At 45.8% G+C, this 27,948-nt stretch overlaps 1 protein-coding gene across 6 annotated transcripts in view; it reads left to right on the forward strand.

Annotated features, from left to right (window-relative positions):
* Positions 1-8,812: 8,812 nt before the first annotated feature.
* The window catches only part of mical2b (microtubule associated monooxygenase, calponin and LIM domain containing 2b), a 235,187-nt gene continuing 216,051 nt past the window's right edge, over positions 8,813-27,948 (forward strand). For all 6 annotated transcript variants that reach the window (XM_060928315.1, XM_060928310.1, XM_060928312.1 and 3 more), the window contains exon 1: positions 8,813-8,981. The gene's annotated coding sequence lies outside the window, so the exon portion shown is untranslated. The remainder of the gene's footprint in view (positions 8,982-27,948) is intronic.

The following is a 27,948-nucleotide window of genomic DNA, read 5'->3' on the forward strand; positions in this document are numbered from 1 at the left end:
GGTGTACCCCGCCTTTCGCCCGTAGTCAGCTGGGATAGGCTCCAGCTTGCCTGCGACCCTGTAGAAGGATAAAGCGGCTAGAGATAATGAGATGAGAATGAGAAATATTTAATGTCATTATTTTTTGTCGGTATCTTTGCTCTGTAGCTTTTCTTTGCAGACGCAGGACTGTATATGGAGTAAAGCTTTCATGGTACATTACATGCACCTTTTTAATAGATGCAGTTTAGTATCCTTTGTCTCTGACCGTGTGATTTGGGGCCCTCTTTGGGAGACCGCCAATGAATCTACTGTATACATGAAATAATAAATGAACAGACGCCTTCTTGTCCTGTAGATGGCAACAGATGACTAGAAGCTTTTGTTTACCGTCATCGCACACTCCACAAACATAATGTACTGTAGCTCTATCAGCCAAACACTTTAGAACAGACAGTAAAGGCATTGGCTTTTTTTTTTTCAGTACTTTCACATTTACACTACCGTCAGGGGCGGACTTACCATTAGGCAAACCAAGGCGGTTGCCTAGGGCCCCCAAAATTTGGGGGCCCCTAACAGTCAGCCCCGTCATGGTAAACACCAAACAATATATATATGTAATCTTAATTTGTCTCTGATATTAAGTAGTCAACGATACAAATGGAAAAACACACCAAAATAGCATCAGAATATCGAATTCATGTGTATATAGTATTTTTCTCAGCACACACACACACCCTGGTTGTTTTACATTGGACTCGTCCATGATCTGACGGTGTAGACAGGTGCGCGACGGAAATTCAAACCAAAGCAGAGGGAACTGTAAACAAGATGAAGCGCAGTTATGAAAGTGGTTGCGCTAAACGAAAAAAAAGGGCACAAAGCAAAAAGAATGCAGCTGCACTTCTGAAACTAACTACATTTTTCAAATCGCCTGAGTCTGCTACAGATACTAATACTGTATGTTATCTGCGGAGTAAAAATAATAATTGGATTTCAGATATCCTTGTTTTATTAAAATATGGAGATTGACTCTTAAAATTCTCTCTCTCTCTCTACTGTCTCTTCTTCTGTTGTTTGCCTTGTCGCTCTCTCTCTTTCTGGTTTGATCTGAGCAATAAACACTGTCAGAATTTTGGCAAATGCTGGAGTAATCTCAAACCTGTTTCACTGTGGAGCTTATTTGGGGCACATTGTTAGAGTGGCAGTTTGCTATCTTTTTTTCTGAATTTACAGCAAGGAGATATGGCATGTGCCAAGTAGGGATGACCATTATTCTGTATGTGTGTTTCAAGACTGACTTTTGAGGGCCCCATGTCTGTATTTCGCCTAGGGCCCCAAAATGGCTAGAACCGCCCCTGACTACCGTTCAAAAGTTTGGGGTCATTTTTGAAATGTCCTTATTTTTGAAAGAAAAGCACTGTTCTTTTCAATGAAGATCACTTTAAACTAATCAGAAATCCACTCTATACATTGCTAATGTGGTAAATGACTATTCTAGCTGGTTTTTGGTGCAATATCTCCATAGGTGTATAGAGGCCCATTTCCAGCAACTCTCACTCCAGTGTTCTAATGGTACAATGTGTTTGCTCATTGCCTCAGAAGGCTAATGGATGATTAGAAAACCCTTGTACAATCATGTTAGCACAGCTGAAAACAGTTGAGCTCTTTAGAGAAGCTATAAAACTGACCTTCCTTTGAGCAGATTGAGTTTCTGGAGCATCACATTTGTGGGGTCAATTAAATGCTCAAAATGGCCAGAAAAATGTCTCGACTATATTTTCTATTCATTTTACAACTTATGGTGGTAAATAAAAGTGTGACTTTTCATGGAAAACACAAAATTGTCTGGGTGACCCCAAACTTTTGAACGGTAGTGTATACAGGAGTCAGAAGAAAAATATATTAAAATATAATTTGATGAATGAATGTTAATTTGTGAAGCAGATCCAAAGTCGTATCAGGTTCATAAGATGTATGAGTGTTAATTGCAAAGGGCTGTGTGTACACTGCCAGAAATAGGGGTACAGTAGGAGTCCATTTCTGTCCCCCAAGGTACAATCTACACTAATGTACCCTCTAGGGCTCATTATTAGACCTCAGTGTAGCTATGTGTACCTTTTTAGGACCAAAAAGGTACATATATGTTCCCAAGCAGTATATAAAGTGTACAGATACTGTAAGTACCTTCGAGGGTCCTGCACCAGTCACAAGCCAATGTACTCCTAAAGGTACAATAATGTGCTTTATTCCCTGAGTGTATGTTGAGTTTTGTTCAGGGGGACATGGTGACGTCTCTGAAAACTGATGCCCCTCTGTGGCAGCTGGTATGTGATATGGCAAATGCACTAAAATATGAGCTGTGTGTGTGCGTGCGTGCGTGCAATGTAGGTTATAGGGTTGCTATTTTATTATTATTAGTAGTAGTAGTAGTAGTAGTGTGCTTGCTCAAGCACACAGCAGCCGAAGGCTGCTATTGTTGTTCTTAAAGGTCCCATGGCATGGTGGTTTGTTGATGCTTTAAACGGGCTCGTGGAGGTTTCCGGATGTTATATCCGCAGCCTTTCTCGAAATGAACCCTCGGCACGTAAATATAGCCTCCTGGGAGAAAGCCCCATTTCAGCGCTTTTCCCAGTGCGTTGTTTTGCTAATGAGAAGCAGGAGGCGGGGAAGGGTAGAGGGTGGGGGCGGGCCATGGGGGGAGGGGGAGGGGCTTGACCAAGCTGTGGCCATGCTAGCTGTGTGTGAACAGTAGCAATGGCAATACTGATACTGATCTACATACTGACAGAAAATTATGGACACACAAAAATAAATATGAGAAATACATAACATAAGAAGAAATGACCACTAATCAGGTTCCTTCACAAGTCTAAATAAGGGAGTGGGAAAATGTGTGTACAACACTAGTAGTATAGTATAGTAGTATAGTGTTTGCGTGCACACACATACTCGCTGCTATCAGCGCCTGTAGCCACGCTGCTAAGACAAAACCCCGTTCTCCCTCGGACTCCTTTCGTAAACTCAACGTGACAGAGAACAGAGAGTGAGAGTGTTCGGAGTGGTAGTTTACGAACGTATAATACCCTAGGCTTGAACACGCACTCCATAACCAAAGAGGATAGAAGCAGCAACTACAGCAACATATCGCTTATCCAACAGAAGACATGCATTGCGGAGCAATAGTCACACATAAGCTCATAAGTTACAGTCGATTTCCAGACTAAACTCAGTTTAACAGAGCATGCTGCATGCTCTTTAGTTTTGTAGCGCAGATTACCTGGCTAACTGCAGGAAGCGGTTAGCTGCACAGCTAATGCAGCCATTGCTAGGCTAACGCACCGATTTTAAAACACGGCAAAACGACCAGTTATACACTTACTTGTTTGGTGTTTGTTGCTGATGCGGCAGGGATGCTCGGTACGGACTCAGGCTTCAGTGACAGTTGATGTGCAAAACCTGCCCTGTACTGTCCCAAGTTGTGGAAACATTCCTCAGGAAAATGCTTCCGACAAACATACACCGTCTTAGGTAGACTCGACGGCGTATTATTGAAGTAAATAAAATTAAGCCACTGCGTCTTCAGGGGCTCTCCCGTCGGCAGTAAAAACAGACTCTTTTCTGTGTTGTCACATCCATGTACAGCGCAATTTCCATGTTTCGCTCGCTTAGGTGATGCCATGTTGTTGTGTCCTCTATGGTCTCCTCACTACAACTGGGCGGGGCAATCCATACAGTGGGTGGGAATCCAGAGGGGGGGCGTGGGGATCATCTCCCTTGCTGATGTAGTAAAGGGAAGAGCTTATCAACGCGCCGTTTTGACGCGCCATTCTCAAATGTTGGGCATAGTTTGGTTTACACATTATGAAATTTCTAGCCACTGGGGTGACTTAAGAAGGTCAGAGGAACTCATTTTAACGTTAAAAAACCTCAGAAAGTGAAAATTTCATGCCATGGGACCTTTAAGTTTACTTATTCTGCCTTATTCCGACACGTTTTTTGGATCCACTACTCCTCCTAGGGCGTTCGAGATAGAGACACCATTCCAACTCTGAGACGTCTGGCCCGAAGTGGTGTAGTGTGCTTGTATACAGCTTTTGGATCAACGCACCCGTTCTCTTGTTCTAGGCGTTTTTCTTTTGTTTTTTTCCCATAGAGAATGAATAGGGCTCATGAATCGAATTGTCCTACTCGGACACGCTCCATCGCAGATGCACCAAACCTCATGTGATACTTCAGGCCAACTCCCCCGACACATACTTGCAATCGGTTCTGACCCGCACTCATATTTTTCCTTTCTTTTTGCTCATCCCTTTTTCCTCCATAGGCTTGCATTGATTTTTGGCCCCATTCAAATGAATGGAGTTTTGCTCAGTAACACTTCACCACACATCCACCAAACTTCATACGGCACCTCAGGCCAAATCACCATCACACACATGATATCGGTTCTGACCCGCACTCGTCTTTGTCTTGCCTTCCATCCGTCCATTTTTTCTCCATTTTGCCGCTAATCAGTGGAAGCTTGACTGAGTCATTCCTCCCTTCCCCCATAGGTGATGATGCATTTGGCAAGGATCTGCTCATTTGAGACTTTGACAGCAAATCAGCTTCAACTCAATGGCCACTTTATTAGGAATACTTACATGCACACACGATAGCAATTAGCATATAAGCATTCACGTGTTACCATGCTAGCTGTTAGCATGTTACCCATTACGATATCATGCCTGCTGTTAGCTCAAGAGTTGTTAGCATGTTCACCATTAGCATGTTATCATGAGAGTTGTTAACATGTTAGGATTAGCATGGTAGCATGCAGAGTTCACATGTTTGCTGTTAGCGAGTTCGCCTGAGCATGTTAGCATGTTAGCTGTTAGCATGTCACCCTCAGCGTGTTAGCATGCTAAAAGTTAACATACTAGCCATTAGCATGTTAGCCTGTTAGCTGTTAGCATGATAGCTGTCAGCATATTAGCCTTAGTGTTAGAATTTTAACAAAGAGCATGTTAATCATTAGCATGCTCTTGCATTAGCATGCTAGCTGTTAGCATGTTATCTATTAGCATGTTAGCATTAACATGTTAACATGCTAGCTTTTAGCATGTTAGTATGCTGTTAGCATGTTAGTATGCTAACTGTTAGCATGCTAGTTGTTAGCATGTTGGCATTAGCATGTTGGCATGCTAGCTTTTAGCATGCTAGCATGATAGCTGTTCTGCTACAGCTCAGCAAGCACACTGCATTTTCTCTGTGGAAATGCAGTCTAGTTGTTGTTGTTATTATTATTATTATTATTATTAGTAGTAGTAGTAGTATATTAGTAGCTATACCCTATGAAAGCCAAGGTCTAGTTCTGAATAAACAAGAGTTCAGGGATGCTTTGCACCTACGATACAATATGTCGCTAAGCGATTTATCACAGACCTGTCCATGTGGCTCGTCCTTCAATGTCAGTTACGCCTTATCTTGCAAGAAGGGAGGCTTTATTGCCCAAAGACATGATAATGTACGTGATTTCTTAATTACACTATTGAGCAAAGTTTGCCATAATGTCCAAGCTGAGCCTCAGCTGATTCCATTAAATGAAGAACACTTTGATCTAAAATCTACAACTACAAGTCAAGATGCACGCCTGGACATTAAAGCTGGGGGTTTCTGGCAACGAGGAGTTACAGCATTTTTCGATGTACGAGTCTCGCATGTAAACTCCAAGTGCAACCAGAACAAGGCAACCTCAACAATCTTCAAGGAGCAGGAACAAGAAAAGAAAAGAAAGTACCAACAAAGGATTCTAGACGTGGAAATGGGTTCTTTCACACCTTTAATTTTTGGAACTAATAGCGGAATGGGCGTTGAAAGCCAGATTTTCCTTAAAACTCTTGCCAAGAAATTGGCAAATAAAACCGGGCAAGGCAATGCAGACACAATGACTTACATAAGAACCAAGTTATCTTTTGAAATTTTGAAAGCAGTAATAATGTGCATTAGAGGTTCACGTACTCCTTTCTTTAAAAACAATGAATATGAATTTTTATTGGATTTTACTGTCAATGCCAATCTTGCTGATATTAGATAGTTTTTTTTTTCTTTTCCAGTTTTGTTCTTTATTTTATAATTATTTTTTTTCTTTGGTATTTGTAAATATGGTGTTTTTAATTCTTAAGAGTTTATATATATATTGTAAATTAGATTTTTATCAATGAATTTTAATAAAGTTTGTTTGTGAGGTAGTAGTAGTGATAATAATAATAATAGTTTTTCATTCATTAATTCATCACATATTTTAATTAGTTTTTATTTCAAAAATTAGATAGATAGACATTTTTATATATATATATATATATATATATATATATATATATATATATATATATATATAATCTCATTATCTGTAGCCGCTTTATCCTGTTCTACAGGGTCGCAGGCAAGCTGGAGCCTATCCCAGCTGACTACGGGCGAAAGGCGGGGTACACCCTGGACAAGTCGCCAGGTCATCACAGGGCCGACACATAGACACAGACAACCATTCACACTCACATTCACACCTACGGTCAATTTAGAGTCACCAGTTAACCTAACCTGCATGTCTTTGGACTGTGGGGGAAACCGGAGCACCCGGAGGAAACCCATGCAGACACGGGGAGAACATGCAAACTCCGCACAGAAAGGCCCTCGCCGGCCACGGGGCTCGAACCCGGACCTTCTTGCTGTGAGGCGACAGCGCTAACCAGTACACCAACATGCCGCCATATATATATATTTATATCTATATATAAAATCAGCAACTGATAAAATATATATTCTGTATGTTTGAAATACATTCTATATGTTTGTGTATATAAAATATTATTTAAATAGGGCTTATTCATTATTATTATTATTATTATTATTATTATTATCATTTATTGTTGTAGTAATAATAATAATTTTAATAGTTTTTATTCATTAATTCATTCCATATTTTAGTTTTTATGAATAAATAAATAAATAAATATACACAGAGAGAGACAAATTTTATAATATATATAAAAATCAGTAGCTGATATACATTCTATATGTTTGAAATACATTCTATATGTTTGTATAAATAAAATTATTATTTAAATAGGGCTTATTAATTATTATTATTATTATTATTAATTTTTAGTAGGTTTTTGTTCATTAATTCATTACAAATTTGAATTATTTTTATTCATAAAATAATTGTATATATTTTATTTATTTATTTATTTAGATATGTGAAATAGTTATTTAATAATAATAAAAATTTTAGTAGTTTTTCATTCATTAATTCATTCCATATTTTAATTAGTTTTTATTTTTAAATTTTTATAGATAGATAGATAGATAGATAGATAGATAGATAGATATCAGCAGCTGATAAAATATGCATTCTATATGTTTGAAATACATTCTATATGTTTTGTATATATACAATATTATTTAAATAGGGCTATTATTATTAGTTGTTGTTGTTGTCAATAATAATAATTTTATTAGTTTTTCATTCATTACTTCATTCCATATTTTAATTTTTATTTCAAAAAAATTAAATTATATATATATATATATATATATATATATATATATATATATATATAATGTGTGTGTGTGTGTGTGTGTGTGTGTGTGTGTGTATAGATAGATAGATAGATAGATAGATAGATAGATAGATAGATATAAAATCAGCAGCTGATAAAATATACATTCTATATGTTTGAAATACATTCTATATGTTTGTATAAATAAAATATTATTTAAATAGGGCTTATTTATTATTATTATTAGTAGTAGTATTGTACTTCTTCCCACTCCTTTTTCAATGTGCAGTGTTTTGTAATGTCTTAGCTCTTTATTTTATTTTTTAATTTCTCGTTTTCTTTCTTTTGTATGTACAAATAGTTATATATATTTTTATACATGTTCGAAATAAATAAATTCATTATTATTAATATTATTAATAATTTTTAGTAGTTTTTCGTTCATTAATTCATTCCATATTTGAATTATTTTTATTTATAAAATATTTTGATACATTTTATTTATTTATATGAAATATTATTTATTAATAATAATAATAATAATAATAATAATCGTAGTATTCTTTCATTTAATAATTTATTCCATATTTTATTTTTATTTTAAAAAAAAAAAAAATATATATATATATATATATATATATATATATATTTTATTTTTATTTAAAAAAAAATATATATATATATATATATATATATATATAATTTTAAATTATGGGCGGCCCGGTGGTGTAGTGGTTAGCGCTGTCGCCTCACAGCAAGAAGGTCCGGGTTCGAGCCCCGTGGCCGGCGAGGGCCTTTCTGTGTGGAGTTTGCATGTTCTCCTCGTGTCCGCGTGGGTTTCCTCCGGGTGCTCCGGTTTCCCCCACAGTCCAAAGACATGCAGGTTAGGTTAACTGGTGACTCTAAATTGAGCGTAGGTGTGAATGTGAGTGTGAATGGTTGTCTGTGTCTATGTGTCAGCCCTGTGATGACCTGGCGACTTGTCCAGGGTGTACCCCGCCTTTCGCCCGTAGTCAGCTGGGATAGGCTCCAGCTCGCCTGCGACCCTGTAGAACAGGATAAAGCGGCTACAGATAATGAGATGAGATTTTAAATACATTTTTTAAATACATGTTTGTATATTAAACATTGTTATTTAAATGGGGCTTTGGTATCGGACGTCAATCCTCGATTTGGATTGGACGCCTCGAGTTTGTCCTCGTACCTGATTGGACGACGACACCCCGAAGTCCCGCCTCTTACTATAAAATCCTGAGCCGCTCCATTGCTGCGCTGGGTAAACGCTGTGAGCAGCGAGAGGGAGAAGCAGCGCGACAGGAACCTGAGGGCTCGTTTTTATTCAGCTTGTTTTAAAGATTAACACACTCCGGGAAGGGTGACAGAAAGTTTACGGATTTATATCCGAAGTTCATAAAGATCGGCAGTGGATCCGGAAGGAGCTGAGCGTCAATAAAGCCGGTAAGTGAATCTGACAGGAAACTGGGAGAGAAACTTCAGCACAAACTCAACCTCACTGTGACTGACTGTGAGAGAGAGTGAGTGACTGACTGTGTGACTGACTGTGAGAGAGAGTGACTGACTGACTGTGACTGACTGTGAGAGAGAGTGAGTGACTGACTGTGTGACTGACTGTGAGAGAGAGTGAGTGACTGACTGTGTGAGTGACTGTGAGAGAGAGTGACTGACTGTGAGACTGACTGTGAGAGAGAGTGAGTGACTGACTGTGAGAGAGAGTGAGTGACTGACTGTGTGACTGACTGTGAGAGAGAGTGAGTGACTGACTGTGTGACTGACTGTGAGAGAGAGAGAGTGACTGTGAGAGAGAGAGAGAGAGAGAGAGAGAGTGACTGACTGTGAGAGAGAGAGAGAGAGAGAGTGACTGACTGTGTGACTGACTGTGAGAGAGAGTGAGTGACTGACTGTGTGACTGACTGTGAGAGAGAGTGAGTGACTGACTGTGTGACTGACTGTGAGAGAGAGTGAGTGACTGACTGTGTGACTGACTGTGAGAGAGAGTGAGTGACTGACTGTGTGACTGACTGTGAGAGAGAGTGAGTGACTGACTGTGAGAGAGAGTGAGTGACTGACTGTGTGACTGACTGTGAGAGAGAGTGAGTGACTGACTGTGACTGACTGTGAGAGAGAGTGAGTGACTGACTGTGTGACTGACTGTGAGAGAGAGTGAGTGACTGACTGTGTGAGTGACTGTGAGAGAGAGTGACTGACTGTGAGACTGACTGTGAGAGAGAGTGACTGACTGTGAGACTGACTGTGAGAGAGAGTGAGTGACTGACTGTGAGAAAGAGTGAGTGACTGACTGTGTGACTGACTGTGAGAGAGAGTGAGTGACTGACTGTGTGACTGACTGTGAGAGAGAGTGAGTGACTGACTGTGTGACTGACTGTGAGAGAGAGAGAGTGACTGTGAGAGAGAGAGAGTGACTGTGAGAGAGAGTGACTGTGAGAGAGAGAGTGACTGACTGTGAGAGAGAGAGAGAGAGTGACTGACTGTGTGACTGACTGTGAGAGAGAGAGAGAGAGTGACTGACTGTGTGACTGACTGTGAGAGAGAGAGAGAGAGTGACTGACTGTGTGACTGACTGTGAGAGAGAGTGAGTGACTGACTGTGTGACTGACTGTGAGAGAGAGTGAGTGACTGACTGTGAGAGAGAGAGTGACTGTGAGAGAGAGAGAGAGAGAGTGACTGACTGTGAGAGAGAGAGAGAGAGAGAGAGAGTGACTGTGTGACTGACTGTGAGAGAGAGTGACTGAGTGACTGTGAGAGAGTGTGACTGACTGTGTGACTGACTGTGAGAGAGAGAGTGACTGAGTGACTGTGAGAGAGAGTGACTGACTGTGTGACTGACTGTGAGAGAGAGAGAGAGAGAGAGTGACTGAGAGAGTGACTGTGAGAGAGAGAGAGAGTGACTGTGAGAGAGAGTGACTGACTGTGAGAGAGAGTGACTGACTGTGAGAGAGAGTGACTGACTGTGAGAGAGAGTGACTGACTGTGAGAGAGAGAGAGTGACTGAGAGAGAGTGACTGACTGTGTGACTGACTGTGAGAGAGAGTGACTGAGTGACTGTGAGAGAGAGTGACTGACTGTGTGACTGACTGTGAGAGAGAGAGAGAGTGACTGAGAGAGAGTGACTGACTGTGTGACTGACTGTGAGAGAGAGAGAGAGTGACTGTGAGAGAGAGTGACTGACTGTGTGACTGACTGTGAGAGAGAGAGAGTGACTGTGAGAGAGAGTGACTGACTGTGTGACTGACTGTGAGAGAGAGAGAGTGACTGTGAGAGAGAGTGACTGACTGTGTGACTGACTGAGAGAGAGAGTGACTGAGTGACTGTGAGAGAGAGTGACTGACTGTGTGACTGACTGTGAGAGAGAGAGAGTGACTGAGTGACTGTGAGAGAGAGTGACTGACTGTGTGACTGACTGTGAGAGAGAGAGAGTGACTGAGTGACTGTGAGAGAGAGTGACTGACTGTGTGACTGACTGAGAGAGAGAGAGAGTGACTGAGTGACTGTGAGAGAGAGTGACTGACTGTGTGACTGACTGTGAGAGAGAGAGAGTGACTGTGAGAGAGAGTGACTGACTGTGTGACTGACTGTGAGAGAGAGAGAGTGACTGAGTGACTGTGAGAGAGAGTGACTGACTGTGTGACTGACTGTGAGAGAGAGAGAGAGTGACTGAGTGACTGTGAGAGAGAGTGACTGACTGTGTGACTGACTGTGAGAGAGAGAGAGAGAGTGACTGAGTGACTGTGAGAGAGAGTGACTGACTGTGTGACTGACTGTGAGAGAGAGAGAGTGACTGAGTGACTGTGAGAGAGAGTGACTGACTGTGTGACTGACTGTGAGAGAGAGAGAGAGTGACTGAGTGACTGTGAGAGAGAGTGACTGACTGTGTGACTGACTGTGAGAGAGAGTGAGTGACTGACTGTGTGACTGACTGTGAGAGAGAGAGAGTGACTGTGAGAGAGAGTGACTGACTGTGTGACTGACTGTGAGAGAGAGAGAGTGACTGAGTGACTGTGAGAGAGAGTGACTGACTGTGTGACTGACTGTGAGAGAGAGAGAGAGAGTGACTGAGTGACTGTGAGAGAGAGTGACTGACTGTGTGACTGACTGTGAGAGAGAGAGAGTGACTGAGTGACTGTGAGAGAGAGTGACTGACTGTGTGACTGACTGTGAGAGAGAGAGAGTGACTGAGTGACTGTGAGAGAGAGTGACTGACTGTGTGACTGACTGTGAGAGAGAGTGAGTGACTGACTGTGTGACTGACTGTGAGAGAGTGAGTGACTGACTGTGTGACTGACTGTGAGAGAGTGAGTGACTGACTGTGTGACTGACTGTGAGAGAGAGTGACTGACTGTGTGAGTGACTGTGAGAGAGAGTGACTGACTGTGTGAGTGACTGTGAGAGAGAGAGAGTGACTGACTGAGTGAGTGACTGTGAGAGAGAGAGAGTGACTGACTGAGTGAGTGACTGTGAGAGAGAGAGAGTGACTGACTGAGTGAGTGACTGTGAGAGAGAGAGAGAGACTGACTGAGTGAGTGACTGTGAGAGAGAGAGAGTGACTGACTGAGTGAGTGACTGTGAGAGAGAGAGAGAGTGACTGACTGAGTGAGTGACTGTGAGAGAGAGAGAGTGACTGAGTGAGTGACTGAGAGAGAGAGAGTGACTGACTGAGTGAGTGACTGTGAGAGAGAGAGAGAGTGACTGACTGAGTGAGTGACTGTGAGAGAGAGAGAGTGACTGACTGAGTGAGTGACTGAGAGAGAGAGAGTGACTGACTGAGTAAGTGACTGTGAGAGAGAGAGAGTGACTGACTGAGTGAGTGACTGTGAGAGAGAGAGAGTGACTGACTGAGTGAGTGACTGTGAGAGAGAGAGAGAGTGACTGACTGAGTGAGTGACTGTGAGAGAGAGAGAGTGACTGACTGAGTGAGTGACTGTGAGAGAGAGAGAGTGACTGACTGAGTGAGTGACTGTGAGAGAGAGAGAGTGACTGACTGAGTGAGTGACTGTGAGAGAGAGAGAGTGACTGACTGAGTGAGTGACTGTGAGAGAGAGAGAGAGTGACTGACTGAGTGAGTGACTGTGAGAGAGAGAGAGAGTGACTGACTGAGTGAGTGACTGTGAGAGAGAGAGAGAGTGACTGACTGAGTGAGTGACTGTGAGAGAGAGAGAGTGACTGACTGAGTGAGTGACTGTGAGAGAGAGAGAGTGACTGACTGAGTGAGTGACTGTGAGAGAGAGAGAGTGACTGACTGAGTGAGTGACTGTGAGAGAGAGAGAGTGACTGACTGAGTGAGTGACTGTGTGAGAGAGTGAGTGACTGACTGAGTGAGTGACTGTGTGAGAGAGAGAGTGACTGACTGAGTGAGTGACTGTGAGAGAGAGAGAGTGACTGACTGTGTGTGTGACTGAGAGAGAGACTGACTGTGTGTGACACTGAGTGAGTGGCTGACTGTGTGTGACTGAGTGAGTGGCTGACTGTGTGTGTGACTGAGTGAGTGGCTGACTGTGTGTGTGTGTGACTGAGTGAGTGGCTGACTGTGTGTGTGTGTGACTGAGTGAGTGGCTGACTGTGTGTGTGTGACTGAGTGAGTGGCTGACTGTGTGTGTGACTGAGTGAGTGGCTGACTGTGTGTGTGACTGAGTGAGTGGCTGACTGTGTGTGTGTGACTGAGTGAGTGGCTGACTGTGTGTGTGTGACTGAGTGAGTGGCTGACTGTGTGTGTGTGTGACTGAGTGAGTGGCTGACTGTGTGTGTGTGACTGAGTGAGTGGCTGACTGTGTGTGTGTGTGACTGAGTGAGTGACTGTGTGTGTGTGTGTGACTGAGTGAGTGGCTGACTGTGTGTGTGTGACTGAGTGAGTGGCTGACTGTGTGTGTGTGACTGAGTGAGTGGCTGACTGTGTGTGTGTGACTGAGTGAGTGGCTGACTGTGTGTGTGTGTGTGACTGAGTGAGTGGCTGACTGTGTGTGTGTGTGTGACTGAGTGAGTGGCTGACTGTGTGTGTGTGTGACTGAGTGAGTGGCTGACTGTGTGTGTGTGTGACTGAGTGAGTGGCTGACTGTGTGTGTGTGTGACTGAGTGAGTGGCTGACTGTGTGTGTGTGTGACTGAGTGAGTGGCTGACTGTGTGTGTGTGTGACTGAGTGAGTGGCTGACTGTGTGTGTGTGACTGAGTGAGTGGCTGACTGTGTGTGTGTGACTGAGTGAGTGGCTGACTGTGTGTGTGTGACTGAGTGAGTGGCTGACTGTGTGTGTGTGACTGAGTGAGTGGCTGACTGTGTGTGTGTGTGACTGAGTGAGTGGCTGACTGTGTGTGTGTGTGACTGAGTGAGTGGCTGACTGTGTGTGTGTGTGACTGAGTGAGTGGCTGACTGTGTGTGTGTGTGTGTGTGACTGAGTGAGTGGCTGACTGTGTGTGTGTGTGTGACTGAGTGAGTGGCTGACTGTGTGTGTGTGTGTGTGTGACTGAGTGAGTGGCTGACTGTGTGTGTGTGTGTGACTGAGTGAGTGGCTGACTGTGTGTGTGTGTGACTGAGTGAGTGGCTGACTGTGTGTGTGTGTGACTGAGTGAGTGGCTGACTGTGTGTGTGTGACTGAGTGAGTGGCTGACTGTGTGTGTGTGACTGAGTGAGTGGCTGACTGTGTGTGTGTGACTGAGTGAGTGGCTGACTGTGTGTGTGTGACTGAGTGAGTGGCTGACTGTGTGTGTGTGACTGAGTGAGTGGCTGACTGTGTGTGTGTGACTGAGTGAGTGGCTGACTGTGTGTGTGTGTGACTGAGTGAGTGGCTGACTGTGTGTGTGTGTGACTGAGTGAGTGGCTGACTGTGTGTGTGTGACTGAGTGAGTGGCTGACTGTGTGTGTGTGACTGAGTGAGTGGCTGACTGTGTGTGTGTGTGACTGAGTGAGTGGCTGACTGTGTGTGTGTGTGACTGAGTGAGTGGCTGACTGTGTGTGTGTGACTGAGTGAGTGGCTGACTGTGTGTGTGTGTGACTGAGTGAGTGGCTGACTGTGTGTGTGTGACTGAGTGAGTGGCTGACTGTGTGTGTGTGTGACTGAGTGAGTGGCTGACTGACTGTGAGTGAGTGACTGTGAGAGAGAGACTGACTGACTGTGTGAGTGAGTGACTGAGAGAGAGACTTACTGACTGTGTGTGTGACTGAGTGAGTGGCTGACTGTGTGACTGTGAGTGAGTGGCTGACTGTGTGACTGTGAGTGAGTGGCTGACTGTGTGACTGTGAGTGAGTGGCTGACTGTGTGACTGTGAGTGAGTGGCTGACTGTGTGACTGTGAGTGAGTGGCTGACTGTGTGACTGTGAGTGAGTGGCTGACTGTGTGACTGTGAGTGAGTGGCTGACTGTGTGACTGTGAGTGAGTGGCTGACTGTGTGACTGTGAGTGAGTGGCTGACTGTGTGACTGTGAGTGAGTGGCTGACTGTGTGACTGTGAGTGAGTGGCTGACTGTGTGACTGTGAGTGAGTGGCTGACTGTGTGACTGTGAGTGAGTGGCTGACTGTGTGACTGTGAGTGAGTGGCTGACTGTGTGACTGTGAGTGAGTGACTGACTGTGTGACTGTGAGTGAGTGGCTGACTGTGTGACTGTGAGTGAGTGGCTGACTGTGTGACTGTGAGTGAGTGGCTGACTGTGTGACTGTGAGTGAGTGGCTGACTGTGTGACTGTGAGTGAGTGGCTGACTGTGTGACTGTGAGTGAGTGGCTGACTGTGTGACTGTGAGTGAGTGGCTGACTGTGTGACTGTGAGTGAGTGGCTGACTGTGTGACTGTGAGTGACTGACTGTGACTGACAGTTACTGTGTGATTGTGAGTGAGTGTTTGTGTGACTGTGAGTGACTGTGAGTGAGTGACTGACTGTGTGACTGTGAGTGACTGTGAGTGAGTGACTGACTGTGTGACTGTGAGTGACTGTGAGTGAGTGACTGACTGTGTGACTGTGAGTGAGTGACTGACTGTGTGACTGTGAGTGACTGTGAGTGAGTGACTGACTGTGTGACTGTGAGTGACTGTGAGTGAGTGACTGACTGTGACTGTGAGTGACTGTGAGTGAGTGACTGACTGTGTGACTGTGAGTGAGTGGCTGACTGTGTGACTGTGAGTGAGTGGCTGACTGTGTGACTGTGAGTGAGTGGCTGACTGTGTGACTGTGAGTGAGTGGCTGACTGTGTGACTGTGAGTGAGTGGCTGACTGTGTGACTGTGAGTGAGTGGCTGACTGTGTGACTGTGAGTGAGTGGCTGACTGTGTGACTGTGAGTGACTGACTGTGACTGACAGTTACTGTGTGATTGTGAGTGAGTGTTTGTGTGACTGTGACTGATTGTGAGTGACTGTGTGACTGTGAGTGAGTGAGTGACTGTGTGACTGTGAGTGAGTGGCTGACTGTGTGACTGTGAGTGAGTGGCTGACTGTGTGACTGTGAGTGAGTGGCTGACTGTGTGACTGTGAGTGAGTGGCTGACTGTGTGACTGTGAGTGAGTGGCTGACTGTGTGACTGTGAGTGAGTGGCTGACTGTGTGACTGTGAGTGAGTGGCTGACTGTGTGACTGTGAGTGAGTGGCTGACTGTGTGACTGTGAGTGAGTGGCTGACTGTGTGACTGTGAGTGAGTGGCTGACTGTGTGACTGTGAGTGAGTGGCTGACTGTGTGACTGTGAGTGAGTGGCTGACTGTGTGACTGTGAGTGAGTGGCTGACTGTGTGACTGTGAGTGACTGACTGTGACTGACAGTTACTGTGTGATTGTGAGTGAGTGTTTGTGTGACTGTGACTGATTGTGAGTGACTGTGTGACTGTGAGTGAGTGAGTGACTGTGTGACTGTGAGTGAGTGGCTGACTGTGTGACTGTGAGTGAGTGGCTGACTGTGTGACTGTGAGTGAGTGGCTGACTGTGTGACTGTGAGTGAGTGGCTGACTGTGTGACTGTGAGTGAGTGGCTGACTGTGTGACTGTGAGTGAGTGGCTGACTGTGTGACTGTGAGTGAGTGGCTGACTGTGTGACTGTGAGTGAGTGGCTGACTGTGTGACTGTGAGTGAGTGGCTGACTGTGTGACTGTGAGTGAGTGGCTGACTGTGTGACTGTGAGTGAGTGGCTGACTGTGTGACTGTGAGTGAGTGACTGACTGTGTGACTGTGAGTGACTGTGAGTGAGTGACTGACTGTGTGACTGTGAGTGAGTGACTGACTGTGTGACTGTGAGTGACTGTGAGTGAGTGACTGACTGTGTGACTGTGAGTGACTGTGAGTGAGTGACTGACTGTGTGACTGTGAGTGACTGTGAGTGAGTGACTGACTGTGTGACTGTGAGTGAGTGACTGACTGTGTGACTGTGAGTGACTGTGAGTGAGTGACTGACTGTGTGACTGTGAGTGACTGTGAGTGAGTGACTGACTGTGTGACTGTGAGTGACTGTGAGTGAGTGACTGACTGTGTGACTGTGAGTGAGTGACTGACTGTGTGACTGTGAGTGACTGTGAGTGAGTGACTGACTGTGTGACTGTGAGTGACTGTGAGTGAGTGACTGACTGTGTGACTGTGAGTGACTGTGAGTGAGTGACTGACTGTGTGACTGTGAGTGACTGTGAGTGAGTGACTGACTGTGTGACTGTGAGTGACTGTGAGTGAGTGACTGACTGTGTGACTGTGAGTGAGTGACTGACTGTGTGACTGTGAGTGAGTGACTGACTGTGTGACTGTGAGTGACTGTGAGTGAGTGACTGACTGTGTGACTGTGAGTGACTGTGAGTGAGTGACTGACTGTGTGACTGTGAGTGACTGTGAGTGAGTGACTGACTGTGTGACTGTGAGTGACTGTGAGTGAGTGACTGACTGTGTGACTGTGAGTGAGTGACTGACTGTGTGACTGTGAGTGAGTGACTGACTGTGTGACTGTGAGTGACTGTGAGTGAGTGACTGACTGTGTGACTGTGAGTGACTGTGAGTGAGTGACTGACTGTGTGACTGTGAGTGACTGTGAGTGAGTGACTGACTGTGTGACTGTGAGTGACTGTGAGTGAGTGACTGACTGTGTGACTGTGAGTGACTGTGAGTGAGTGACTGACTGTGTGACTGTGAGTGACTGTGAGTGAGTGACTGACTGTGTGACTGTGAGTGAGTGACTGACTGTGACTGTGAGTGAGTGACTGACTGTGTGACTGTGAGTGAGTGACTGACTGTGTGACTGTGAGTGACTGTGAGTGAGTGACTGACTGTGTGACTGTGAGTGACTGTGAGTGAGTGACTGACTGTGTGACTGTGAGTGACTGTGAGTGAGTGACTGACTGTGTGACTGTGAGTGACTGTGAGTGAGTGACTGACTGTGTGACTGTGAGTGACTGTGAGTGAGTGACTGACTGTGTGACTGTGAGTGACTGTGAGTGAGTGACTGACTGTGTGACTGTGAGTGACTGTGAGTGAGTGACTGACTGTGTGACTGTGAGTGACTGTGAGTGAGTGACTGACTGTGTGACTGTGAGTGACTGTGAGTGAGTGACTGACTGTGTGACTGTGAGTGACTGTGAGTGAGTGACTGACTGTGTGACTGTGAGTGACTGTGAGTGAGTGACTGACTGTGTGACTGTGAGTGACTGTGAGTGAGTGACTGACTGTGTGACTGTGAGTGAGTGACTGACTGTGTGACTGACTGTGTGACTGTGAGTGAGTGACTGACTGTGTGACTGTGAGTGACTGTGAGTGAGTGACTGACTGTGTGACTGTGAGTGACTGTGAGTGAGTGACTGACTGTGTGACTGTGAGTGACTGTGAGTGAGTGACTGACTGTGTGACTGTGAGTGACTGTGAGTGAGTGACTGACTGTGTGACTGTGAGTGACTGTGAGTGAGTGACTGACTGTGTGACTGTGAGTGACTGTGAGTGAGTGACTGACTGTGTGACTGTGAGTGAGTGACTGACTGTGTGACTGTGAGTGACTGTGAGTGAGTGACTGACTGTGTGACTGTGAGTGACTGTGAGTGAGTGACTGACTGTGTGACTGTGAGTGACTGTGAGTGAGTGACTGACTGTGTGACTGTGAGTGACTGTGAGTGAGTGACTGACTGTGTGACTGTGAGTGAGTGACTGACTGTGTGACTGTGAGTGACTGTGAGTGAGTGACTGACTGTGTGACTGTGAGTGACTGACTGTGTGACTGTGAGTGACTGTGAGTGAGTGACTGACTGTGTGACTGTGAGTGACTGTGAGTGAGTGACTGACTGTGTGACTGTGAGTGACTGTGAGTGAGTGACTGACTGTGTGACTGTGAGTGAGTGACTGACTGTGTGACTGACTGTGTGACTGTGAGTGAGTGACTGACTGTGTGACTGACTGTGTGACTGTGAGTGAGTGACTGACTGTGTGACTGTGAGTGACTGTGAGTGAGTGACTGACTGTGTGACTGTGAGTGACTGTGAGTGAGTGACTGACTGTGTGACTGTGAGTGACTGTGAGTGACTGACTGACTGTGTGACTGTGAGTGACTGTGAGTGAGTGACTGACTGTGTGACTGTGAGTGACTGTGAGTGAGTGACTGACTGTGTGACTGTGAGTGACTGTGAGTGAGTGACTGACTGTGTGACTGTGAGTGACTGTGAGTGAGTGACTGACTGTGTGACTGTGAGTGAGTGACTGACTGTGTGACTGACTGTGTGACTGTGAGTGACTGTGAGTGAGTGACTGACTGTGTGACTGAGAGTGACTGTGAGTGAGTGACTGACTGTGTGACTGTGAGTGACTGTGAGTGAGTGACTGACTGTGTGACTGTGAGTGACTGTGAGTGAGTGACTGACTGTGTGACTGTGAGTGACTGTGAGTGAGTGACTGACTGTGTGACTGTGAGTGAGTGACTGACTGTGTGACTGACTGTGTGACTGTGAGTGAGTGACTGACTGTGTGACTGACTGTGAGTGAGTGACTGACTGTGTGACTGTGAGTGACTGTGAGTGAGTGACTGACTGTGTGACTGTGAGTGACTGTGAGTGAGTGACTGACTGTGTGAGTGACTGTGAGTGAGTGACTGACTGTGTGACTGTGAGTGAGTGACTGACTGTGTGACTGTGAGTGACTGTGAGTGAGTGACTGACTGTGTGACTGTGAGTGACTGTGAGTGAGTGACTGACTGTGTGACTGTGAGTGAGTGACTGACTGTGTGACTGACTGTGTGACTGTGAGTGAGTGACTGACTGTGTGACTGTGAGTGAGTGACTGACTGTGTGACTGTGAGTGACTGTGAGTGAGTGACTGACTGTGTGACTGTGAGTGACTGTGAGTGAGTGACTGACTGTGTGACTGTGAGTGACTGTGAGTGAGTGACTGACTGTGTGACTGTGAGTGACTGTGAGTGAGTGACTGACTGTGTGACTGTGAGTGACTGTGAGTGAGTGACTGACTGTGTGACTGTGAGTGAGTGACTGACTGTGTGACTGTGAGTGACTGTGAGTGAGTGACTGACTGTGTGACTGTGAGTGACTGTGAGTGAGTGACTGACTGTGTGACTGTGAGTGAGTGACTGACTGTGTGACTGTGAGTGACTGTGAGTGAGTGACTGACTGTGTGACTGTGAGTGACTGTGAGTGAGTGACTGACTGTGTGACTGTGAGTGAGTGACTGACTGTGTGACTGTGAGTGAGTGACTGACTGTGTGACTGTGAGTGAGTGACTGACTGTGTGACTGTGAGTGACTGTGAGTGAGTGACTGACTGTGTGACTGTGAGTGACTGTGAGTGAGTGACTGACTGTGTGACTGTGAGTGAGTGAGTGACTGACTGTGTGACTGTGAGTGAGTGACTGACTGTGTGACTGTGAGTGAGTGACTGACTGTGTGACTGTGAGTGAGTGACTGACTGTGTGACTGTGAGTGACTGTGAGTGAGTGACTGACTGTGTGACTGTGAGTGACTGTGAGTGAGTGACTGACTGTGTGACTGTGAGTGACTGTGAGTGAGTGACTGACTGTGTGACTGTGAGTGACTGTGAGTGAGTGACTGACTGTGTGACTGTGAGTGACTGTGAGTGAGTGACTGACTGTGTGACTGTGAGTGACTGTGAGTGAGTGACTGACTGTGTGACTGTGAGTGACTGTGAGTGAGTGACTGACTGTGTGACTGTGAGTGACTGTGAGTGAGTGACTGACTGTGTGACTGTGAGTGACTGTGAGTGAGTGACTGACTGTGTGACTGTGAGTGACTGTGAGTGAGTGACTGACTGTGTGACTGTGAGTGACTGTGAGTGAGTGACTGACTGTGTGACTGTGAGTGACTGTGAGTGAGTGACTGACTGTGTGACTGTGAGTGACTGTGAGTGAGTGACTGACTGTGTGACTGTGAGTGACTGTGAGTGAGTGACTGACTGTGTGACTGTGAGTGACTGTGAGTGAGTGGCTGACTGTGTGACTGTGAGTGACTGTGAGTGAGTGGCTGACTGTGTGACTGTGAGTGAGTGGCTGACTGTGTGACTGTGAGTGACTGTGAGTGAGTGACTGACTGTGTGACTGTGAGTGAGTGGCTGTGAGATTTGCTGTGTTATTGTGAGTGAGTGGCTGACTGTGTGACTGTGAGTGAGTGGCTGACTGTGTGACTGTGAGTGAGTGGCTGTGAGATTTGCTGTGTGACTGTGAGTGAGTGACTGACTGTGTGACTGTGAGTGAGTGGCTGACTGTGTGACTGTGAGTGAGTGGCTGTGAGATTTGCTGTGTTATTGTGAGTGAGTGACTGACTGTGTGACTGTGGGTGAGTGACTGACTGTGTGACTGTGGCTGAGTGAGTGACTGTGAGAGAGAGACTGTGTGTGTGACTGAGAGAGAGACTGACTGTGTGTGTGACTGAGAGAGAGACTGACTGTGTGACTGTGAGTGAGTGGCTGACTGTGTGACTGTGAGTGAGTGACTGACTGTGTGATAGTGACTGACTGTGTGACTGTGAGTGAGTGGCTGTGAGATTTGCTGTGTTATTGTGAGTGAGTGACTGACTGTGTGACTGTGGGTGAGTGACTGACTGTGTGACTGTGGCTGAGTGAGTGACTGTGAGAGACTGACTGTGTGTGTGACTGAGAGAGAGACTGACTGTGTGTGTGACTGAGAGAGAGACTGACTGTGTGACTGTGAGTGAGTGGCTGACTGTGTGACTGTGAGTGAGTGGCTGACTGTGTGACTGTGAGTGAGTGGCTGACTGTGTGACTGTGAGTGAGTGGCTGACTGTGTGACTGTGAGTGAGTGGCTGACTGTGTGACTGTGAGTGACTGGCTGACTGTGTGACTGTGAGTGACTGGCTGACTGTGTGACTGTGAGTGACTGGCTGACTGTGTGACTGTGAGTGAGTGGCTGACTGTGTGACTGTGAGTGAGTGGCTGACTGTGTGACTGAGTGAGTGGCTGACTGTGTGACTGAGTGAGTGGCTGACTGTGTGACTGTGAGTGAGTGGCTGACTGTGTGACTGTGAGTGAGTGGCTGACTGTGTGACTGTGAGTGAGTGGCTGACTGTGTGACTGTGAGTGAGTGGCTGACTGTGTGACTGTGAGTGAGTGGCTGACTGTGTGACTGTGAGTGAGTGGCTGACTGTGTGACTGTGAGTGAGTGACTGACTGTGTGACTGTGAGTGAGTGACTGACTGTGTGACTGAGTGAGTGACTGACTGTGTGACTGTGAGTGAGTGACTGACTGTGTGACTGTGAGTGAGTGGCTGACTGTGTGACTGTGAGTGAGTGGCTGACTGTGTGACTGTGAGTGAGTGGCTGACTGTGTGACTGTGAGTGAGTGGCTGACTGTGTGACTGTGAGTGAGTGGCTGACTGTGTGACTGTGAGTGAGTGGCTGACTGTGTGACTGTGAGTGAGTGGCTGACTGTGTGACTGTGAGTGAGTGGCTGACTGTGTGACTGTGAGTGAGTGGCTGACTGTGTGACTGTGAGTGAGTGGCTGACTGTGTGACTGTGAGTGAGTGGCTGACTGTGTGACTGTGAGTGAGTGGCTGACTGTGTGACTGTGAGTGAGTGGCTGACTGTGTGACTGTGAGTGAGTGGCTGACTGTGTGACTGTGAGTGAGTGGCTGACTGTGTGACTGTGAGTGACTGACTGTGACTGACTGAGAGTTACTGTGTGATTGTGAGTGAGTGTGAGAGTTACTGTGTGACTGTGTGAGGGACTGACTGTGAGTGACTGACTGTGACTGACAGTTACTGTGTGATTGTGAGTGAGTGTTTGTGTGACTGTGACTGAGTGAGTGACTGACTGTGTGACTGTGAGTGAGTGACTGACTGTGTGACTGTGAGTGAGTGGCTGACTGTGAGTGAGTGACTGACTGTGTGATAGTGACTGACTGTGTGACTGTGAGTGAGTGGCTGTGAGATTTGCTGTGTTATTGTGAGTGAGTGACTGACTGTGTGACTGTGAGTGAGTGACTGAGAGTTAGTGTGATTGTGACTGTGAGTGAGTAACTGACTGTATGACTGTGAGTGAGTGACTGACTGTGACTGACTGAGAGTTACTGTGTGATTGTGAGTGAGTGTGAGAGTTACTGTGTGACTGTGTGAGGGACTGACTGTGTGACTGTGAGTGACTGACTGTGACTGACAGTTACTGTGTGACTGTGAGTGAGTGACTGACTGTGTGACTGTGAGTGAGTGACTGACTGTGTGACTGTGAGTGAGTGGCTGACTGTGTGACTGTGAGTGAGTGACTGACTGTGTGACTGTGAGTGAGTGGCTGACTGTGTGACTGTGAGTGAGTGACTGACTGTGTGACTGTGAGTGAGTGACTGACTGTGTGACTGTGAGTGAGTGGCTGACTGTGTGACTGTGAGTGAGTGACTGACTGTGTGACTGTGAGTGAGTGGCTGACTGTGTGACTGTGAGTGAGTGACTGACTGTGTGACTGTGAGTGAGTGGCTGACTGTGAGTGAGTGACTGACTGTGTGACTGTGAGTGAGTGGCTGACTGTGTGACTGTGAGTGAGTGGCTGACTGTGTGACTGTGAGTGAGTGACTGACTGTGTGACTGTGAGTGAGTGGCTGACTGTGTGACTGTGAGTGAGTGGCTGTGAGATTTGCTGTGTTATTGTGAGTGAGTGACTGACTGTGTGACTGTGGGTGAGTGACTGACTGTGTGACTGTGAGTGAGTGACTGAGAGTTAGTGTGATTGTGACTGTGAGTGAGTAACTGACTGTATGACTGTGAGTGAGTGACTGACTGTGACTGACTGAGAGTTACTGTGTGATTGTGAGTGAGTGTGAGAGTTACTGTGTGACTGTGTGAGGGACTGACTGTGTGACTGTGAGTGACTGACTGTGACTGACAGTTACTGTGTGATTGTGAGTGAGTGTTTGTGTGACTGTGAGTGACTGTGACTGACTGTGAGTTACTGTGTGATTGTGAGTGACTGTGTGACTGTGAGTGAGTGACTGACTGTGTGACTGTGACTGTGTGACTGACTGAGAGTTACTGTGTGATTGTGAGTGACTGTGACTGACTGAGTTACTGTGTGATTGTGAGTGACTGTGACTGACTGAGTTACTGTGTGATTGTGAGTGACTGAGTGAGTGACTGACTGTGTGACTGTGACTGTGTGACTGTGACTGACTGTGAGAGTTACTGTGTGATTGTGAGTTACTGTGTCACTGTGAGGGAGTGACTGACTGTGTGACTGAGAGTTACTGTGTGATTGTGAGTGAGTGACTGACTGTGTGACTGACTGTGAGAGTTACTGTGTGATTGTGAGTTACTGTGTCACTGTGAGGGAGTGACTGACTGTGTGACTGAGAGTTACTGTGTGATTGTGAGTGAGTGACTGACTGTGTGACTGAGTGAGTGACTGACTGTGTGACTGACTGAGTGAGTGACTGAGAGTTACTGTGTGACTGTGACTGACTGTGAGAGTTACTGTGAGTGACTGACTGTGTTACTGAGTGACTGACTGTGAGTGACTGACTGAGTGACTGACTGTGAGTGACTGTGTGACTGACAGTTACTGAGTGACTGTGACTGACTGTGTGACTGTGAGAGTTACTGTGTGATTGTGAGTGACTGTGTGACTGTGAGAGTTACTGTGTGATTGTGAGTGACTGTGTGACTGTGAGTGAGTGGCTGTGAGATTTACTGTGTTATTGTGAGTGACTGACTGTGTGACTGTGAGTGAGTGGCTGTGAGATTTACTGTGTTATTGTGAGTGACTGACTGTGTGACTGTGAGTGAGTGACTGTGAGAGTTAGTGTGATTTGTGAGTGACTGTGAGTGAGTGACCTGACTGTGTGTGACTGTGTGAGTGAGTGGCTGTGAGTGACTGACTGTGTGACTGTGAGTGAGTGACTGTGAGAGTTAGTGTGATTGTGACTGTGACTGACTGTGAGAGTGACTGTGTGACTGACTGTATGACTGACTGTGTGACTGACTGAGAGTTACTGTGTGACTGACTGTGAGAGTTACTGTGTGATTGTGAGTGAGTGACTGTGTGAGGGACTGACTGTGTGACTGTGAGTGAGTGACTGACTGTGTGACTGTGAGAGTTACTGTGTGATTGTGAGTGAGTGACTGACTGAGTGACTGAGAGTTACTGTTTGACTGTGTGAGGAACTGACTGTGTGACTGTGACTGACTGAGAGTTACTGTGTGATTGTGTGAGGGAGTGACTGAGTGACTGACTGTGTGAGTTACTGTGTGATTGTGTGACATTGAGTGACTGACTGTGTGACTGTGACTGACTGTGAGTGACTGACTGTGTGACTGAGAGTTACTGTGTGACTGAGTGACTGATTGTGTGAGTGACTGTGACTGACTGAGAGTTACTGTGTGATTGTGACTGTGTGACTGAGTTACTGTGTGATTGAGTGAGTGACTGTGACTGTGAGTGACTGAGTGACTGTGACTGACTGTGAGAGTTACTGTGTGACTGTGAGTGACTGAGTGACTGTGAGAGTTACTGTGTGATTGTGACTGTGTGACTGAGAGTTACTGTGTGATTGAGTGAGTGACTGTGAGTGACTGTGAGAGTTACTGTTTGAGTGACTGTGCCTGAGTGAGTGGCTGTGAGAGTTACTGTGTGATTGTGACTGTGTGACTGAGTGACTGTGTGATTGAGTGAGTGACTGTGTGAGACTGTGACTGTGTGTGTGACTGTGTGTGTAAGTGAGTGACTTTGAGGCTGTGTGACTGTGTGTGAGTGACTGAGTGAGACTGTGTGTGACTGAGTGACTGACTGTGTGTGACTGACTGTGTGTGAGTGACTTTGAGGCTGTGTGTGACTGAGTGACTGTGAGTCAGTGTGACTGACTGACTGAGTGAGTGACTGACTGGGTGAGTATGTGTGTGAGTGAGTGACTTTGAGGCTGTGTGACTGAGTGAGTGACTGACTGTGTGGCTGTGTGTGTGTGGCTGTGAGGCTGTGTGAGTGACTGTGTGAGTGACTGACTGACTGTGAGGCTGTGTGACTGACTGTGAGTGAGTGACTGACTGTGTGGCTGTGTGTGTGTGACTGTTTGTGACTGTGAGGCTGTGTGAGTGACTGTGTGAGTGACTGACTGACTGTGAGGCTGTGTGACTGACTGTGAGTGACTGACTGTGAGTGACTGTGAGGCTGTGTGAGTGACTGTGTGTGAGTGGCTGTCTGCTCTCAAAGCTACTCAGACTGCAGTTTGTTTACTATTTATTCTCAAACAAAGTGGTTATATTTATGAAAAATGAGTCTAAAGTGAACTTTTTGGGTCAGATATCAGGTCTCAGAGTCGAGTTAGTGTTTGGTATCCGGTGCACTGTTAGTGTTCGCTTAAATATTTCAGCAGCACCTGGACAATAAATAACTTCTTTTTTTAATTTTTCTTTTTTTAAGTAAAACTGTATTTAATATCCGATTAGATTTGATAAGCAGTTGTTTCATAATTTTGCAGGTTGACATTTCTGTGCATGCTAGAGAGCAAAGATGGCTTCAAAAATAAAGAAATGAGCTGTAAACAGTAATAAATTAAACACTGTCAATATTTGTTGTGATGAATCTATGCTTTCGAAATAAATAATAGTTTTGGGTACAATTTGTGCAGGTTTATAAGGAAATTGGTTCTTCTGGAGGTTTTGACTGCCACACTTGCTCCCTTTATCGGAGTGCGAATCCCAACAGCCTTCATCATGGGTTTATCTTTCTTCTTCTTTCTGGTGTCTAATGCAGGGATCAGACTACATTTTTTTCTTTCACGATGGTCACTATGTCTGATTAGATGACCACCGTGCTATAAATTCTTGCCATGTCTTGGTCAAGAGACTGGCAACATGACAAGTTTGACCCATCGTTGACATTTGTGCATGTCATCTGGAAGGAGGGTCAAGAAATTGTCAAATGTGGCCACCAAGGAGCATGTCTAATTTGAAGTGGAACCACAATTGAGACCAATGGAGTGGTTCCACTGGTCCCAGTTCGTCCCATTGTAGAGTGTCTTGGTCAAGAGACTGGCAATGCTACAAGTTTGACCTCGACCAATCATTGTTCAAATCCATGTGTGTCATCAGAAGGAAGGTCAAGAAGTTGTCAAACATGGCCACCAAGGAGCACGCCTAGAAAATCCAAAAAAATTCCAATGTGCTAGACTTGGGACCAGTGGAGTGGAAACACATTGGTCTCAGTGTGGTTCCATTCTACATTGGTTCCACTGATCCCAGGGTGGTTCCACTCTATTGGTCCCAAGTCTAGCATGTTGGAATTTTTTGGATTTTCTCGCCTCGTTTGACACTAGACTTTTCATTTGTCCCTTTTCCACCAAAGCAGTTCCAGGGCTGGTTCGGGGCCAGTGCTTAGTTTGGAACCAGGTTTTCTGTTTCCACTGACGAACTGGCTCTGGGGCCTGAAAAACCGGTTCCAGGCTAGCACCAACTCTCTGCTGGGCCAGAGGAAAGAACCGCTTACGTCAGCGGGGGGGCGGAGTTGTTAAGACCAACAACAATAACAAGACCACGAAAGCTCGCCATTTTTAAGCGACGAGAAGCAGCAGCTGTACAAACGCGAAGTCATTTATTATTATTGTTGCTGCTGCTTCTTCCGTGTTTTTGCTTCGATATTCGCGCCAAGGTTTAAGCAAACGTAGCGATGTAACTGACGTATACAGCGATGTAATGACGTATACAGTGATGTAATGACGTGACCCTGCGAGCTATGGAAAAGCAAACTGGTTCTCAGCTGGCTCGCAAGTTGAATGAGTTGTGAACCAGCACCAGCACTGGCCCCGAACCAGCCCTGGAACTGATTTGGTGGAAAAGGGGTAATTGAGGTATCTATTCTTCAGTTGTGGGCCTGTTTTGTTGTTTCTAACCTTCATATCCAGGCTTGACTCTGGAAATGTTTTCACTCGGACAGAATCCTATCAAAATCATCCTGAATTCATGTTGTCTGATCCTGGCATTCGTAACATGCCACTTTCTTTACTGACA

Source organism: Neoarius graeffei, chromosome 8 (genome assembly GCF_027579695.1).
Source record: "Neoarius graeffei isolate fNeoGra1 chromosome 8, fNeoGra1.pri, whole genome shotgun sequence".
In the NCBI taxonomy this organism is placed as follows: domain Eukaryota; kingdom Metazoa; phylum Chordata; class Actinopteri; order Siluriformes; family Ariidae; genus Neoarius; species Neoarius graeffei.